Below are 16,999 nucleotides of genomic sequence, written 5' to 3' on the forward strand. Positions count from 1 at the left end.
CACCTGGAAGATACAGCCATTCTATCATACACACCCAATAACACAGCTTCAAACTATACAAAGCAAAAATGGGCAGAACTACAGAATAGAGGGACAAATCCATAATCATATGGGATATTTTAATAATCTTTCTCTGTGACTTATAACACAAATAGACAAATCAAAATTCTAAAAGTGCAGAAAATTTTAAAACGCACAATTAATGATTTGACATTTATAGACTGCACCAAACCATACTAAACATCTGCATAATACATATTCTTTTCAAACACACATGAATCATTTACAAAAGTTGATTGCAAACTAGTCCATGAAATAATAATCAACAAATTACAAAGATACTGAAATCAAACAAGTTATGTTTTCTGACCACAATGAAATAAATCTAGAAATCAATAGCTGAAAGTAAATGTAATATATACACGATTTAGAAAATTTGAAAAATATACTTGGGCCAAAAATGCAATCACAATGGGAACAAGAAAGTGTTTCAGCTGAATGATAGCATATCAAAACTTTTGGAATGTAGGGAAGTTGAAAACTGATAGTATTAAATACATATTTAAAATATTAGAATGGATGAAAGATCAATGATTGAAGCATCTGCCTCAAGAATATAGCAAAAGAAGAGCAAATTAAACCTAAAGAAAGTAGAAAAAGGGAAATGATAAAAGCAGAAATACATGGGATAAAAAATGTACAGGCAGTCTGCTTGAAGATTCTCTCCCTCTGCCCCTCCCTCTCTCCCTCTTTTTCTTAAATAAGTAAGTCTTTATTTTTTTTTAAAGATTTTATTTATTTATTTGACAGAGAGAGATCACAAGTAGGCAGAGAGGCACACAGAGAGAGAGAGAGAGAGAGAGAGGAGGAAACAGGCTCCCTGCTGAGCAGAGAGCCCGATGCGGGACTCGATCCCAGGACCCTGAGATCATGACCTGAGCCGAAGGCAGCGGCTTAACCCACTGAGCCACCCAGGCGCCCTTAAATAAGTAAGTCTTTAAAAAGAAAAATTAAGTAAATGCCAAAAGTTCAGAAACAGACAAAGTAAAACCAATGAATCACCAAAGCAGTAACTAGTAAAAAGCTTATTGTGCACACACCAAAAAGATAATTTGTAAAACAGGACACTCAAACATGGAATGAGGCTCACAGGCATGTTGTTATAAGGCAGCTTATAAAGTGCAAAAGCAGTTTATTCTTCACAGTTATTGGCTACATCAGAATTTTCCTAGCTGGTGCTCACTTCGGCAGCACATACACTAGAATTTTCCTATCCGATAGGGAACTGGTCAATGGTTGCTTCATACCAACCTTGGGAAACAGTTTAAGTTTTGCATATTGTTTTCAGAGGCATAAGCAAGAAATGACTCAGGTCAAGTTGGTCTTACAAAAGAAGGTAAACATTTTTGTATGACTAAAACTGGTTTTGTCTGCTAGGGGATTTTCAAGACTAGCCTCTTTGTTTCTTATTTTAACAATGTATATATAATGATATGTAAAGATGTTCACAATATATTGTTAAATAAGAAAAAGAGTAGAATATCAGTTATTTTAACTGTGTTTATAAATGTATAGAGATTTTATGTCAGGAGATTGGTACTAGGTATGACTTTTACTCTCTACTATATATACTAGAATGCTATTTAGATTTGTTTTTACAATGAGTATTCTTACATTATGCATTTTCAACTTTTAATTTTTAAATAATTTCAATTAGCAATAATCGCGCCTCGGATAAACCTCATTGGCTACGATACTGCCACTTTCAAAATTACAGAAAGATATCAAGATCAGTACAAAGAACTCTGCACATTCTTTATGCAGATTCTGTAGTTATTAACATTTTACTACCAAATTTGAGCTCACTATCTCTATTTCATATATATATGAACATAGTATGAACATATTGTGAACATATGAACATACATATGAACATAAATATAGATACATGTTTTTCCTGAACCATTTGAGTAAGCTGATATAATGTTCCATTACCCATTGATACTTTAATATATAGTTCCTGAAAACAAAGTTACTCTCCTGTGTAACTTCAGTATAACCATTGAAATAGAAAATTAACACAAATAAAGTGTTACCATCTATTCCAAACATTCAAGTTTCAACAACTCTTCCAACAATGTACTTTATAGTAAGTAAGATCCAATACAAGATTTTGTGTGCATTTGTCACATTCCTTTGCTCTTCTTCCATCTTAAACAGTCCTTCAGTGTTTCCTTGTCTTTTATTACCTAGATTTTTTTTTTTTGAAGAGTACAGTTCAGTTAGTTTGTAGGATCTCTTCCATTTGAAATTATTTACACATTTCTGGCAGCAATACCACAGAAATATTATGCCTTTTCTCAGGGTGTCAGATCAGGAGGCACACGATATTGATTTGCCTTACTACTGGTGATGTTAATTTTATCCCTTGGTAAGATGATGTCTGACAGGTTTTCTACGGTAAAGTTAATTATAGATAGATAGCGAGATAGATATAAATATAGATATATAGCTACATATATATGTATATTACTTCTTACATAAGTAATATATATAATATATGTAATATAATATATAGCATAAGTATATATAGTGTATATATATGTATAGTATAAGTATTAAGAAATAATATATATATTACTTCCTACATAAGTAATAAGTACTTTGTGGGAAAATACTTTGAAGCTATGTGGTTAGCATTCTACTATAAAATACATTTTCCCTTCTTTCCCATTTATTTGCTTATTTATTAATCTGTATGGATTAATTAATTTCTATTTTATAATGGGTAATATTGTGATTTTTTTTTTATTTTGAGTCTTAAATTGACCCAGACTTGGCAAGTAAAATTCCCTTCAGTGTGGCTCATGTGTCCTTTTGACATGTATCCATTAGCATTTGTGCATTTCTTCACTTTCTGATACATGATGTTCCCAGATCAACTGGCATTTTTATCTGCTTTAACCCTGGAGTCAACTATTTCTCTAAGTATCTCTGGTTCCCTGTCATGGAAAATGGTATTTAGAAACCAAGACAGGAGCTAGATGTGCTCACTGCTATTGTGTCATTGCTTCTAGGCCCCTACTGGAGTAAGTATGTGTGTGGATGTTTGTGTACAAATATCATCATTATATATGGTAATATTTTCTATTATATGTATGGTAATATTTAAACAGTGTTAATTTCCTTATTTTAATGGTTACATTATGATTATACAGGGATTATACATTATGATTATCTCTTTTTTTTTTAGATTTTTTTATTTATTTAAGAAAGTGAGTGGGGGAGAGAACACACAGGGAGAGTCACAGGAAGAAGCAGGCTCTGCATTGAACAGGGAGCCTGATGAAGAGCTCCATCCCAGGACCCTGAGATGACCTGAGCCAAAGGCAGAGGCTTAACCCACTGAGCCAACCAGGCACCCCAATGTTATCCTTTTTAAAAAATACACATTGACGGGCACCTGGGTGGCTCAGTGGGTTAAGCCTCTGCCTTCAGCTCAGGTCATGATCTCAGGGTCCTGGGATTGAGCCCCGCATCAGGCTCTCTGCTCAGCAGGGAGCCTGCTTCCCCCTCTCTCTCTCTGCCTGCTTCTCTGTCTACTTGTGATCTCTGTCTCTCAAATAAATAAATAAAATCTTTAAAAATAAATAAATAAAAATTAAAATACACATTGAATTACCCAGAGGTAATAGGGCATCATGTCTGTCATTTGCTCTCAAGTGGTTCTGAAAATAATAGCAACATGTGAATTATCTAGAAAGAGAAACTTATGTGCATATGTGTGTATATATATGCATTTATCCATATATATACGCACATGTATATACACACGGAGAGACTTACATACATATTTGCTTCAGTTTCAGTCCAATATCACAGGGCTTACTTAACACCCTCTCCCACTTTCCATACTTTAAGCTCATTCCTCTAACAGTGAGACAGCTGGTTCTCATGCATCTCAATATATTTACTTATTATCTCAATCCTCCTTAATGTACCTAATCTGGCTACACCCAGCAGATTCCTTAGTCCTAAGACTTGCCAAGCGGTCCACATACACACCCTACACGTACCTACCCATGTATGTGAACCAGCTACCATAGCTCTAACCCTTAGCCCTGAGGAAGGGAGAAAGAAGAGGAAGGAAGGAAGAGGAAAGAGAAGAGAGGAGAAAGGGGGAGGAGGAGGAAGAAGGACTACCAAAGGACCTTTTGATTCAATTATTTCCGTGTTAGAGAAGAAGAAAAAGGAAGGAAGGAAGGAAGGACGGGCGGAAAGAAAGAAATAAGACCACTTGTTATATAATTTCATAAAAGATTTAAGGTCTCTTCCTAACATAAATATGAAAAAATACCTACAAGAGACTGGAAAATATTGCTAAAATATTAATCACACATGTCTAGGTAGTTGGGTTTTGAATTGTTTTTATCTGCTTGTCTTCCAGTTTTCAATAATCAACATGTAGTATATTATACTATTAAAACTGGTGTTTTAGGGATGCCTGGGTGGCTCAGTTGGTTGGACGACTGCCTTCTGCTCAGGTCATGATCCCGGAGTCCGGGGATCGAGTCCCGCATCGGGCTCCCAGCTCCATGGGGAGTCTGCTTCTCTCTCGACCTTCTCCTCACTCATGCTGTCTCTCACTGTCTCTCCCTCAAATAAATAAATAAAATCTTAAAAAAAAAAAACTGGTGTTTTAAAATAAAACAATGGAATACGTCAATGTAACAAAACAAAGTCAGGAAATAGATTCACATGTATATACTTAATGGATGTTTGAAAAAGATACAAAGAAAACTCAATAGAGAAAGGATAGAGTTTTCAACAAATTGTTGGAACAATGGGGTGAATTCATGTGCAAAAAAAACAAATTTTTATCCAAAACCTATCTTTGTCCATACTTTGCAATATGTACAAAAATTAACTCAAAATTGATCACAGAATTAAATGTAAAACCTAAAACTATGTAACTTCTAAAATACATAGAGAAAATCTTTTGTGACCTTGGGTTAGGTAAAGATCTCTGAAATATACCAAAAGCACAACCCACACACACACAAAAAAAATTGAGAATTTGGACTTCATTAAAATAAATTCTGCTCTTTGAAAAGCGCTATTAAAAGAATGAAAAGACAAGCCATTTATTGGGAGAAGATATTTGCAAATCACATACCTGACAAGGACTTGTATCCAGAATATATAAGAAACGGTCAAAACTCAAAACAATTTTTTAAACCACCCAGATATTTTTAATGGGCAAAATACTTGAACAGAATTTATTTTTAAAAATTCTGATAGCAAATAAACACCTGCAAAGATGTTCAATATCACCCATTAGTCATTTGAGAAATGGGAAACTAGCACCACAGTGACGTACCATTACGTACCTGCTGGAGTAAGAGCATTCCAGTGGGTCTTGAGGGTTAACCTGCTTCAAGCTGACACATTCTGCTTGCTGACTAGGTAAGGCCTGACCGCACTCAAAAACAGCCACCACTGACCATGGTATCCTCAATAAGAGATTCTGGGTACAGGGTGGCTGTCATGACTGCCTTGCCAGGGCATGGCATGTTGGACTACAGGGATAGCCTTCACTGAGAGACGCCTGGGAGTTTCGATTACTGGCAGAGGGGAGGAATCTGAAAGGACAAATGATCTACTGCTCAGTACCAGCTTCTCCTGCATGTAGCCCTGTCACCATTTCCCATGCTTCCCTCCTTGAGAAGCCTCCTGCTACTCCTAGACTGGGGAGATGGTTTGGGGGATGTTAGCCCACCATCTTCCTAGGTTTCCAGCTTCCTGAATAAAACAACCTTCCTTTTCCCACCAATGCGCATCTCTCTAGTGTTGCCTTTCAAGCAGCAAGCTGCAGAACCTGAGTTCAGAACTGGTCCTCTATCCAGTAACATTAGAATGGCTAAAATTAAAAAGATTGGCCCCATCAAGAGTTGGTAAGGATGTGGGGCAACTAGAATTCCCATGTATAGCTAGTGGGGATATAAAATAGTATAACCGCTTTGGAAAACAGTTTGATAGGTTCTTAAAAAGTTTAAAAAAAGTTAAAACTACACTTACCCTGTGGCCCAGGAATTCCATCCCTTAAAAAATGAAAGCATATGTCCATAGAAAGACTGGTACACAAATATATACCAAACTTATTTGTAATAGTCAAAAATTAGATCCAACGCAAATGTCCATCAACAAGTAAATGAATAGGGGTGCCTGGGTGGCTCAGTTGGTTAAATGCCCAATTCAGCTCAGGTCATGATCTCAGGGTGGTGAGATTGAGCTACCTTGGGCTTATGCTTAGCGTGAAGTCTGCCTGGGATTCTATTTTATTTTATTTATTTATTGATTTGACAGAGAGAGATCACAAATAGGCAGAGAGGCAGGCAGAGAGAGAGGGGAGGAGGCAGGCTTATATCCCTAGTACTTATTTGTCATCTGACCTTTAAGAGTTCTCTGATTTTAAAATAAATAAATAAATAAAAGTCCTCTGGTTTTGTTTCTCTCATTCCTCCTCCTCCGTTTTGTTTTGTCTCCCCCCCCCCCCCATTTGCTTCTGCTCTTCCCTGGAAATAGTGACGTGTCATTATCTTACTATGTTTGCAAATTGAGGGGTGAGAAATAAAGCCACTTGTTTATAAGAACCTAGTGAGAAGCCTTTAAATACATATTAACTAATCACAGGTGATGGATGTATTTCAGAGATGAGAAGAGAGATTCCTGAGAAAGTATTTGGCTAGCTCCATAATCATATTAAAATGGCCCAGGACCAGCACAACATTATTATTACCTCTTAATGAATGGCTAACCAGTGCCCATCCCAAACGGAAAATCCAAACAAATAGACACAATAGTCATTATGAAGACTTCATTAGTTTGCACTTATCCCTCCACCAAAACACTTGAAGGCAATTTATATAATAGCCATGAAAATACGTGCTATGAAGAAAGATGTATCACGCACCGAGGAAGGAGGAAGTGGGAGGGAAGGAGGTAAGAAGAGTGGAGACAGTGTCTTCTTCATCAAAGTCTGAAAGCAGCTGGATGGGGTGCTTGGTGCCATGCTAAAATGTTTTGATTTAATTCTGTAAACAATGAGGAGCCTGCCAAGTTCTTCAAACTAGAGACTGACACAATCATCTGTTTTTTAAGAGTTATCTTTGCGGAAGTGATGTGTTCATTTTTGTCTACTATCTGTCTTCCTCACTAGAATATGAGCTCCCAAAAAACAGGGTGTTCTATGTTTTGCTCACTGCTCTATCCCCAGCACAGCACCAGCAGTCAAAATTTTTTTGTTGAATGAACAAATGAATCCTGGCAATTAGTAGGCAAGGGAGAGACTCAGAGATCATGAGGCAAGGGCAAGGTGTGTCTACGCTTTTGGGGTTTAAGCCACTCGAGAGCTGCTGGGCATATATGCATGCATAAGCCGGGGGACAGAGGCTAAGTAAAATAAAGGGGTTTCACAGTTTACCATAGCTTTTTATTTTGGTTGGGTGTTTATTGAGATACGGCTGACTTATAATATTACATTAGTTTTAAGTGTGCAACATAATGATTCAGTATCTGCATATATTGGGAAATGATCACCATAATAAGTCTCATTAACATCCATCACCATACATAATTACAATTTTTTTTCTTTTGATGAGAACATTTGAGATCTATTTTTTCAAATATGCAATACAATTTTGCTGACTATAGTCATCAGTAGTTGGGGCTTTTTTTTTGTTTTTTAATAATCCATATATAAATGAGATCATATGGTTTTTGTCTTTCTCTGTCTGAGTTATTTCACTTAGCGTAACCTCTCAAGACACACTCATGTTGTCACAAATGACAAGAGTTCCTTCTTTTTATGGCTAAATAATACTCCATTGTAGATAGATAGATATCACATCTGTTTTATCTATTCATTCATCTAACATGTTGTTTCTATGTCTTGCTATTGCAAAATAATGTTTCAATAAATATGGGGGTGCAGACATCCTTTCAAGTTAGTGTTTTCATTTCCTTTGGATAAATACCCAGAAGTGGAACTACTGAATCATATAGTAGTTCTAGTTTTCATTTTTTGAGTCATCTCCATACTATTTTCCATAGTGGCTACGCCAATTTGCATTCCAATCAACATTGCACAAGGGTTCTCATTCACTATTGTGGGTTTTTTTCGTTTTTTTTGTTTGTTTGTTTGTTTGTTTTGCCTCATACAGCCTATGTGCAGATGGGGCAGAAATGTGTTCACCAATTAATGTGGTAACTGGCTCCAAAGCTATAGCAGAAGTTCAGCTCAAACAGCAATCTATATTCCAAGGTTAGAGTAGGATATTTAAAACTCCAAAGAGAAAATCAGAATTTACAGTCGCCCCCCCCCTTTACCGGTTTAAAAGTTCCCATTGTACCAAATGCAAATGCAAATCATCTACACAGTATTTTAAGCCCTTTTTTTTTCCTTTTGTGCCCCATAGTTACAACCAGGGTGTCACCTTCCTTCATGAAAATGTAGCTTTAGATATATTCTAAATCACAAAAATTACCCACTATTTATTTTGCTTAATCCAACCTCCAAGAGTTTTGATAAGAAATGCTACAGTTCTCTCGATTTGAAAGTAAGGGTCGTGGTTTTGTCATCAGTCTGCCACAGGTTTCTCGGTGTTGCATGTCACTTATCCCAAAGTCAGCTCAAGTCTGCCCCCTAGAGCAGAGTAGACCAGAGTGCCTTGAAAGTGACGCTGAAGGATACCAAGATCCAAGTTCTGACCCTGGGCTTTCCCAGAGGACTGCCATTTTCTATGTTATATGTTTCTGCATTATTTGAAAGTGTGCCAGATATTACTTTTATAAGTAAAAAAAAGTGCCCATTTTAGGGAGGAAATACTAGCTATAAGAGAGTAATATATGACAGTGTCTTGCCTAAAATAAGCAAAAGTCATTCAAGTTTTCGGGCCCTGGTTGTTTAGAATGATACCTTCAAACTATATACATGGATAGCTGCTACAATATTAGAGGAACCTACTGGATTTGGGGAATGCAAGGAAGATGAAGACATGAAGAGTTTACAGTATAATGGAAGGACAGACATGTAATGAAATCATTACACCATATAATAAAACCTACCTGAATTATACTATATACAGAGAAGAATATGAATGGACAGAGGCATTTTTATTTGGAATGGGTAGAGGGAGGGAGGGAGGGAGGAAGGGGAGAGAGAGAGAGATAATAAACTTTGAAATGCTGTTAAGCCATTAAGCCAGTTAACCCAAAATCACACTGTGGATTAATTGAATGTTTATATTTCCTCAACTGAGTAGAACTTAAAAGCAAATCTCAAGTAATACAAAAAGAAGCTTGAGAGTTATTCTGAGTATAGGTCAGTAGAAATATGACACATATAATATATGTGAGTTTAAATTTCCTAGTAGCCGCGTTTAAAAAGCAGGAAAAACCAGATAAAATTAATTTTAATAATCTATTTTATTTTACCAAATATATCCAAAATATTATCATTTTTGTTGGAAAGACGATGAGTTAGAAAGAGCATGAAATAGGGTAATGGCAATGAGAATGAAGAGAATTGGGTAAATCCAAGTGATATTTAGAGGCGAAATGGGGACAAGTTGATGGTTATCTGGCTGGAGAAGAAGAGGAGTGCAAGATGACTTCAGACTCAGCCAGGTTCTCACATGACAACTGCTAAATGACGTCATCATTCACTGAGGTAGGAAACGTGGAGGAGAGGCAGAACAGGGGCAGACCATGCAAGAAATTGTTGTTTGCTTTTAAAAGATGAGTTGGAGATGCCTGTGAAACTTGCAGCTACTTCTGTGTCCAAGAGCCAGTTGTCTATGTGAGTGTGGTAGTCTGGGGAGAGGTCTGCCCCACAGGATAGATTGGGGGACCGTCCACTGGTACACAGCTGATGCCAGGGGAATGCTTGAAATTCCCCCAGAGGGAATAAGGAGTGAGAGAAGTGCCCAGGCAGAGCACAGAGGAACACCAGCATTCCAAGGATGAGGATCCCTCACGAAAAACCAACCAAGAGTGATCAGAGGTCCCAGGAAACCCAAAAGAGTATAGGTCACAAGAACCAAAGAAAAATTTTCAAAAGGGACAGAGTAGACAGCGGTGTCAGATGCTGCCAGAAAGTGGGTAAATAATCAGAGGGAGATTTTCATAGCATTTGACGGGAAGGAGATCATGTGTGACTTTCATGAAAACATTTTCTATAGAAGGTAGACAGCCTCTATCTACCTTATGCCACAGACTGGAAATTGACAGACTGGAAACTGAGAAGGAAATGCAGATAACTCTTTAAGTTCTTTAGGAAAGGGAAGATAGCTCAAATATTAACTACTGGATATTAAGAATGATACCTATTGGCGTATTGTGAGAGAAGATTTTTAAGATAGAAGGATTTTGAGCATGTTTAAAAGCTATTGTAAAGAAACCATTAAAATTGTGCACTAGACTTACTGATTTGAAAGGATTTTAAGGTTATTATATTGGTAACTGAAATGAGCTCATGTCCGAAAAAAAGTTTTTTATGTACGTGTGTGTATACACACAGATAATACTTTAGATGGACAAACACAAAAGTATTAACCATGTTTATCCCTGAGCATGTAGAATAAAAGTTTTTAATTTTTATTCTTTTCCTTTATCTGTATTTTTATTATAGGAAGTGTCATTTTAGGATATAAAAAAGGCAATAAGCTTCCTTTTCAGAGTGCCCACTTTTCCATGTGCTATGGTGCTGAAAATGTATTGAATAGACTTCCTCCCATTTTGATGAAATGTACTATAAAATTCCCTCTCATGATTTTTACAGGTATTGCTATCCTTGAATGTAGGGAAGGGAAGAACCTTGCCAGGTAACCTGTGCCAGCCAGCCACTCCATCTAGCTACCTCCTGTTCCCATGGATGGGCCACCTCCACCCAGGACTTTCTATATTCTATGAGCAGACCATCTCCAAATCTGAAAATTGGTTGTCAAGACTGAAAAGCATATGTACCAAGGATAGGGAAACAACTGTTTTCTTTTCTTTTTTTTTAAGATTTTATTTATTTGATAGACAGAAATCACAAATAGGCAGAAAGGCAGGCAGAGAGAGGAGGAAGAAGCAGGCTCCCCACCAAGCAGAGAGCCCGATGCGGGGCTCAATCCCAGGACCCTGAGATCATGACCTGAGCCAAAGGCAGAGGCTTTAACCCACTGAGCCACCCAGGCGCCCCAAGAAACAACTGTTTTCTTCATAACTATAGCAGAATGCAAACCCTGGTAGTAGGTCAGGCCCTCTCCTCCCCCTCAGTGGTGGCAAATAACAGTCAAACAGCACCAGGTAATAGCTTGATGTCATCTTTACATGTGCAAAAAATAATTATACTGCATTCAAAGACCATGTAAATGTGCCAATCAAAAATGGGTGAAGTTACAAGTTGTATGTAATTTGAAAATTTTCACTCAACATCACTTAGTATCAGGAAAATGCAAATCAAAACCGCAATGAAAGTGGTCCACTTTTTTACACCATACACAAAAATAAATTCAAAAGGAATGAAAGACTAAACGTGAGATAGGAAACCATCAAAATCCTAGAGGGAACAAGGGCAGCAACCTCTCTGACCTTGGTTGTGGCAACTTCTTACTAGACACGTCTCTGGGGGCAAGGGAATCAAAAGCAAAGAAAGAAATCAGGGACTTCATCAAGACAAAAAGCTTCTGCACAGCAAAGGAAACAATCAACAAAACTAAAAGGCAACCTTTGGAATGGGAGAAGATATTTGGAAATGACAAATCTGATGAAAGGTTCTTATCCAAAAATCTATAAAGAACTTATCAAACTCAACACACACACACACACAAATCCAGTAAAGAAATGAGCAGAAGATACAAATAGACATTTTTCCAAAGAAGACACACAGATGGCCAACAGACACGTGAAAACTGCTCAACATCACTCATCATCAGGGAAATACAAATCAAAACTATAATAAGATACCACCTCACACCTGCCAGAATGGCTGAAATGAGTAACACCGGAAACAACAGGTGTTGACAAGGATGAGAGAAAAAGGAACTCTCATGGACTATTGATGGGAATGCAATCTGGTACAGCCACTGTGGAAAACAGTATGTAGGTTCCTCAAAAAATTAAAAATAGAACTACCATATGATCCAGTAATCGCACTATCAGGTATTTACCAGAGAACACAAAAATTCAAAAGGATATATGCACCCCAATGTTTATTGTAGCATTACTTACAATAACGAAAGTATGGAAACAGCCCAAGTGTCCATTGATAGATGAATAGATAAAGAATATGTGGGGGATATATATATACATATAATTTCTATACAGCCATAGAAAAGAATGAAATATTGCCATTTGCAACAACATGGTTGGAGCTAGAGAGTATAATGCTAAGCAAAATAAGTCAATCAGAAAAAGACAAATACCATACGATTTCACTCATATGTGGAATTTAAGAAACAAAACAAAGGGGAAAAAGAAAAACTAAAAAAATAGACTCTTAACTGAAGAGAACAGATGGTTACCAGAGGGCAGGGTGATGGCAGGAGATGGGTGAAATAGGTGAAGGGGATTAAAGAGTACACTTATCTTGATGAACACCAGAACAGAACAGAATTGTTGAATCACTCTATTAATCACTATATTAATTACCCCTGAAATTAATTTAACATTGTATATTAACTATACTGGAATAAAGAAGAAATTTTTAAAAAGAAAATTGAAAAAATACAATATATTTGAAAAAACCAAATATAATTGCTACTTTACTTTCCCCTCAGTTTCCTCTTCCTTTTTTTTTTCCCTTTTCCTTCTTTTCACTCTCTATGACAAAGTTACTTTGTGCCTTACATAAGCAACAAATCATAGTTTAGGACTAGAGTTTGTGGAGATATTATTTACAAAATGGAGACTCTGGCTGTCCTTGGGCATTGGAATATGGGCAGAGGAGCCAAATAGACATTTTCTCCAAGAAGACATACAGATTCCGACATACACATGAAAATATATTCAACATCACTAATCATCAGGGAAATAGAAATCAAACCACAATGAGATGTCACCACACATGTGTCAGAATGGCTATTATCGAAAGACAAAAAATAACAAGTGTTGGTGAGGATGTGGAGAAAAGAGAACAATTGTGCACTGTTGGTGGGAATGTAAATTGGTGCAGCCAATACAGTAAACAGCATGGAGATTCCACAAAGAATTAAAAACAGAACTAGCATACGATCCAGCTGGACATCTATCTGAAGAAAACGGAAACACTAATTCAAAAAGGAGTATGTATCCCTGTGTTCCTCGCAGCATTATTTACAATAGCCAAGATACAGAACAAACTGTTAGCCAGTGGATAAATGGGTTAAGAAGATGTGGTGTATATATACAATGGAATGTTATTCAGGCACCAAAAAATGGAAATCTTGCCATCCACAACAATATGAATAGACCTTGAGGGCGTTATGCTAAGTGAATAGTAAGTGAAGCAGAGAAAGACAAAAGACAAATACTGTATGATTTCACTTAAATGTGAAATCCAAAAAAAAAAAAAAAACCAACAAAAAAATGAACAAATAAAACAAAACTCGTAGATACAGGGAATAGATCGGTTGTTGCCTAAGAGGAGGGGAGATAAAGGAGTGAGTAAAATGAGTGAAGGGGGTCAAGAGGTACAAACTCCCAGTCATTAAATAAGTCATATGAATGTCATGTACAGCATGGTGACTATAGTCAATAACATTGTTTCATATTTGAAAGTTGCTAAAAGAATAGGTCTTAAAAGTTCTCATCATATATGTCTGCAAGGAAAACTTTCTCAAACATACTAATTTTGCCTTAAGTAATTTCAAAAAAAGGATCCATACTGGGGTGCATGGGTGGATCAGTCAGTTAAGTGCCCAACTCTTGATCTCAGCTTGCGTCTTGAGCCCAGGACTTGATCTCAGGGTTGTGAGTTCAAGCCCTACATTGGGCTCCATGCTGGACATAGAGCCTACTTAAACAAATTTTTTTTTAAAGGATCCATACTAAGAAGGAAGGACTTGTATGAATTGTGGAAGTAGTTAAGAAATGCCATGCTTCAGAGCATTGTTGAGGAGTAAAGAAGAGGAATTGATGATTGGTGGTAATAGTTCCATGGGTGTACATATATGTCCAAACTCATCAAATTCTGTACATTAAATCTGTGCAGTTTGGGGATATCAATGATACTAAAATGGGAGGTTAGGTTGGGGTTTTTTCTTTTGTTTTTATTTTACTTTATTTTATTTTATTTTATTTTTTTAGTGTTCCAAGATTCATTGTTTTAATCCTCCTTTGGTCCCATCCATGTTGATACAAAAGTTGGGTATTCATCCTTTCTGATGGAGGCATAATACTCCAACGTATGTGTGGATCATATCTTCTTTATCCATTCATCTGTTGAAAGGCATCTTGGCTCTTTCCACAGTTGGCAACTGTGGCCATTGCTGCTATGAACATTGGGGTACAGACGGCCCTTCTTTTCGCTACAACTGTATCTTTGTTGTAAATACCGCGTAGTGCAATTGCAGAGTCATAGGGTAGCTCTATTTCGAATTTCTCAAGGAATCTCCATACTGTTTTCCAAAGTGGCTGCACCAACTTGCATTTCCACCAACAGTGTAAGAGTGTTCCCCTTTCTCCATATCCTCTCCAACACTTGTCGTTTACTGTCTTGTTAATTTTGGCCATTCTAACTGGGGTAAGTGGGTATCTTAATGTGGTTTTGATTTGAATCTCCCTGATAGCTAATGATTATGAAAACTCTCTCTCTTTGCAGATGACATGATACTTTATATGGAAAACCCAAAAGACTCTATCCCCAAATTACTAGAACTCATACTACAATTCAGTAATGTGACAGGATACAAAATCAATGTACAGAAATTAGTTGCTTTCTTATACACTAACAATGAAAATATAGAAAGGAAAGTTAGAGAATTGATTCTATTTACTATAGCACCAAGAACCATAAGATACCTGAGAATAAACCTAACCAAAGAGATAAAGGATCTGTACTCAAGGAACTACAGAACACTCATGAAAGAAATTGAAGAAGACACAAGAAGACGGAAAAGCATTCCACGCTCATGGATCAGAAGAATAAACATTGTTAAAATGTCTATACTGTTCAGAGAAATCAATATTTTCAATACCATCCCAATAAAAATTCCACGAGCATTTTTCAGAATGCTTGAACAAACAATCCTAAAATTTGTATGGAACCAGAAGAGACCCCGAATTGCTAAGAAAATGTTGAAAAAGAAAAACAAAATGGGGACATCACATTGCCTGGTTTCAAGCTTTACTACAAAGCTGTGATCACCAAGACAGCATTGTACTGGCTGAAAAACAGACACACACCAGTGAAACCGAATAGAGAGTCCAGATATGGACCTGCAACTAATCTTCAACAAAGCAGGAGAAAATATATAGTGGGAAAAAGTCTCTTCAACTGCTGGGAAAACTGGATAGCTTTGTGTGGAAGAATGAAACTCGACCATTCTCTTACACCATACACAAAGATAAACTCGAAATGGATAAAAAACTTCAACATGAGGGGGTGCCTGGGTGTCTCAGTGGGTTAAAGCATCTGCCTTCAGCTCAGGTCACGATCCCAGAGTCCTGGGATCGAGCCCTGCATCGGGCTCTCTGTTCCTGCCTCTCTGCTTACTTGTGATCTCTGTCTGTCTAGTAAGTAAATAAAATCTTAAAAAAAAAAAAAAAAAAGACTTCAACGTGAGGCAGGAATCTATCAAAATCCTAGAGGAGAACATAGGCAGTAACCTCTTCGACATTGGTCACAGCAATTTCTTTCAAGACATGTCTCCAAAGGCAAAGGAAACAAAAGCAAAAATGAACTTTTGGGACTTCACCAAGATCAAAAGTTTCTGCACAGCAAAGTAAATAGTTAAGAAAACAAAGAGGCAACCCACGGAATGGGAGAAGATATTCACAAATGACGCTACAGATGAAGGGCTGATATCCAAGATCTATAAAGAACTCCTCAAACTCAACACTTAAAAAACAGATAATCACATCAAAAAATGGGCAGAAGACATGAGCAGACATTTCTCCAAAGAAGACATACAAATGGCTAACAGACACTTCTTTTGTTTTTATTTTATTTTATTTATTTGAGAGAGACAGTGAGCAAGAGAGAGAGAGCACAAGCTGGAGTGAGGCAAGGGAAAGAAATGTGGGACTCCATCCAAGGACCCCAGGATTATGACCTGAGATGCTTAACCAAGTGAGCCACCCAGGTTTTTTTTAAAGGAAAAAAATGTTCTCATCAAAAAACAAAACATTATAACTATGTGTGATGTTGGATGTTAATGAGACTTACTGTGGTGATTATTTCACAAAGTATACAAAAATCAAATCATTATGTTGTACACCTGAAACTAATAGGGTGTTAAATGTCAGTTATACTCCAATATAAAAAAAAGAAGAAGAAATAAGGAGAGTTCTAGTATCCTTTCTTCTAGGAAAGAAAAATAGTGATAGCATATGGCCTCGATGGGTTAATTAACCTGATTGTGGTAATCGTTTCACAAAGCGTAATGTGTCAAATCATCATGTTTGTACAATTTAAAACACAATTTTATCAATTATATATCAATAAAGCTGAAAATTGGGGGAAAAAAGTACTCACCTCAGCAATACATATACTAAAATTGGAATGATACAGAGATTAGCATGGCCTCTACACAAGGATGACACGTAAATTCAGGAAGCATTCCATCTTTTTAAATAAGTCATAGGATATAAGGTAAGCTTGGTGACTATAGTTAGTAATAATGTATATTTGCATTGTATTTGCATTGCAATGTATAATTGTATATTTGCAGGTTACTGAAAGAGTATATTTTAGAAGTTCTGATCATAAGAAAAAATTTGCAATTGTATGATAATGTATGTTAACTAGACTTAT

At 36.7% G+C, this 16,999-nt stretch overlaps 1 non-coding gene and 1 pseudogene across 1 annotated transcript; one reads left to right on the forward strand and one right to left on the reverse strand.

Moving 5' to 3' along the window:
• Positions 1-1,671: 1,671 nt before the first annotated feature.
• LOC116581206 lies at positions 1,672-1,775 on the reverse strand (annotated as a pseudogene).
• A 14,937-nt stretch (positions 1,776-16,712) lies between these two features.
• On the forward strand, positions 16,713-16,816 carry LOC116581385. The gene has a single exon (XR_004282043.1). It is a non-coding gene; the product is annotated as a U6 spliceosomal RNA (small nuclear RNA).
• The last annotated feature ends 183 nt before the right edge of the window (positions 16,817-16,999 follow it).

This window comes from Mustela erminea, chromosome 1, assembly GCF_009829155.1.
Source record: "Mustela erminea isolate mMusErm1 chromosome 1, mMusErm1.Pri, whole genome shotgun sequence".
Lineage (NCBI taxonomy): Eukaryota > Metazoa > Chordata > Mammalia > Carnivora > Mustelidae > Mustela > Mustela erminea.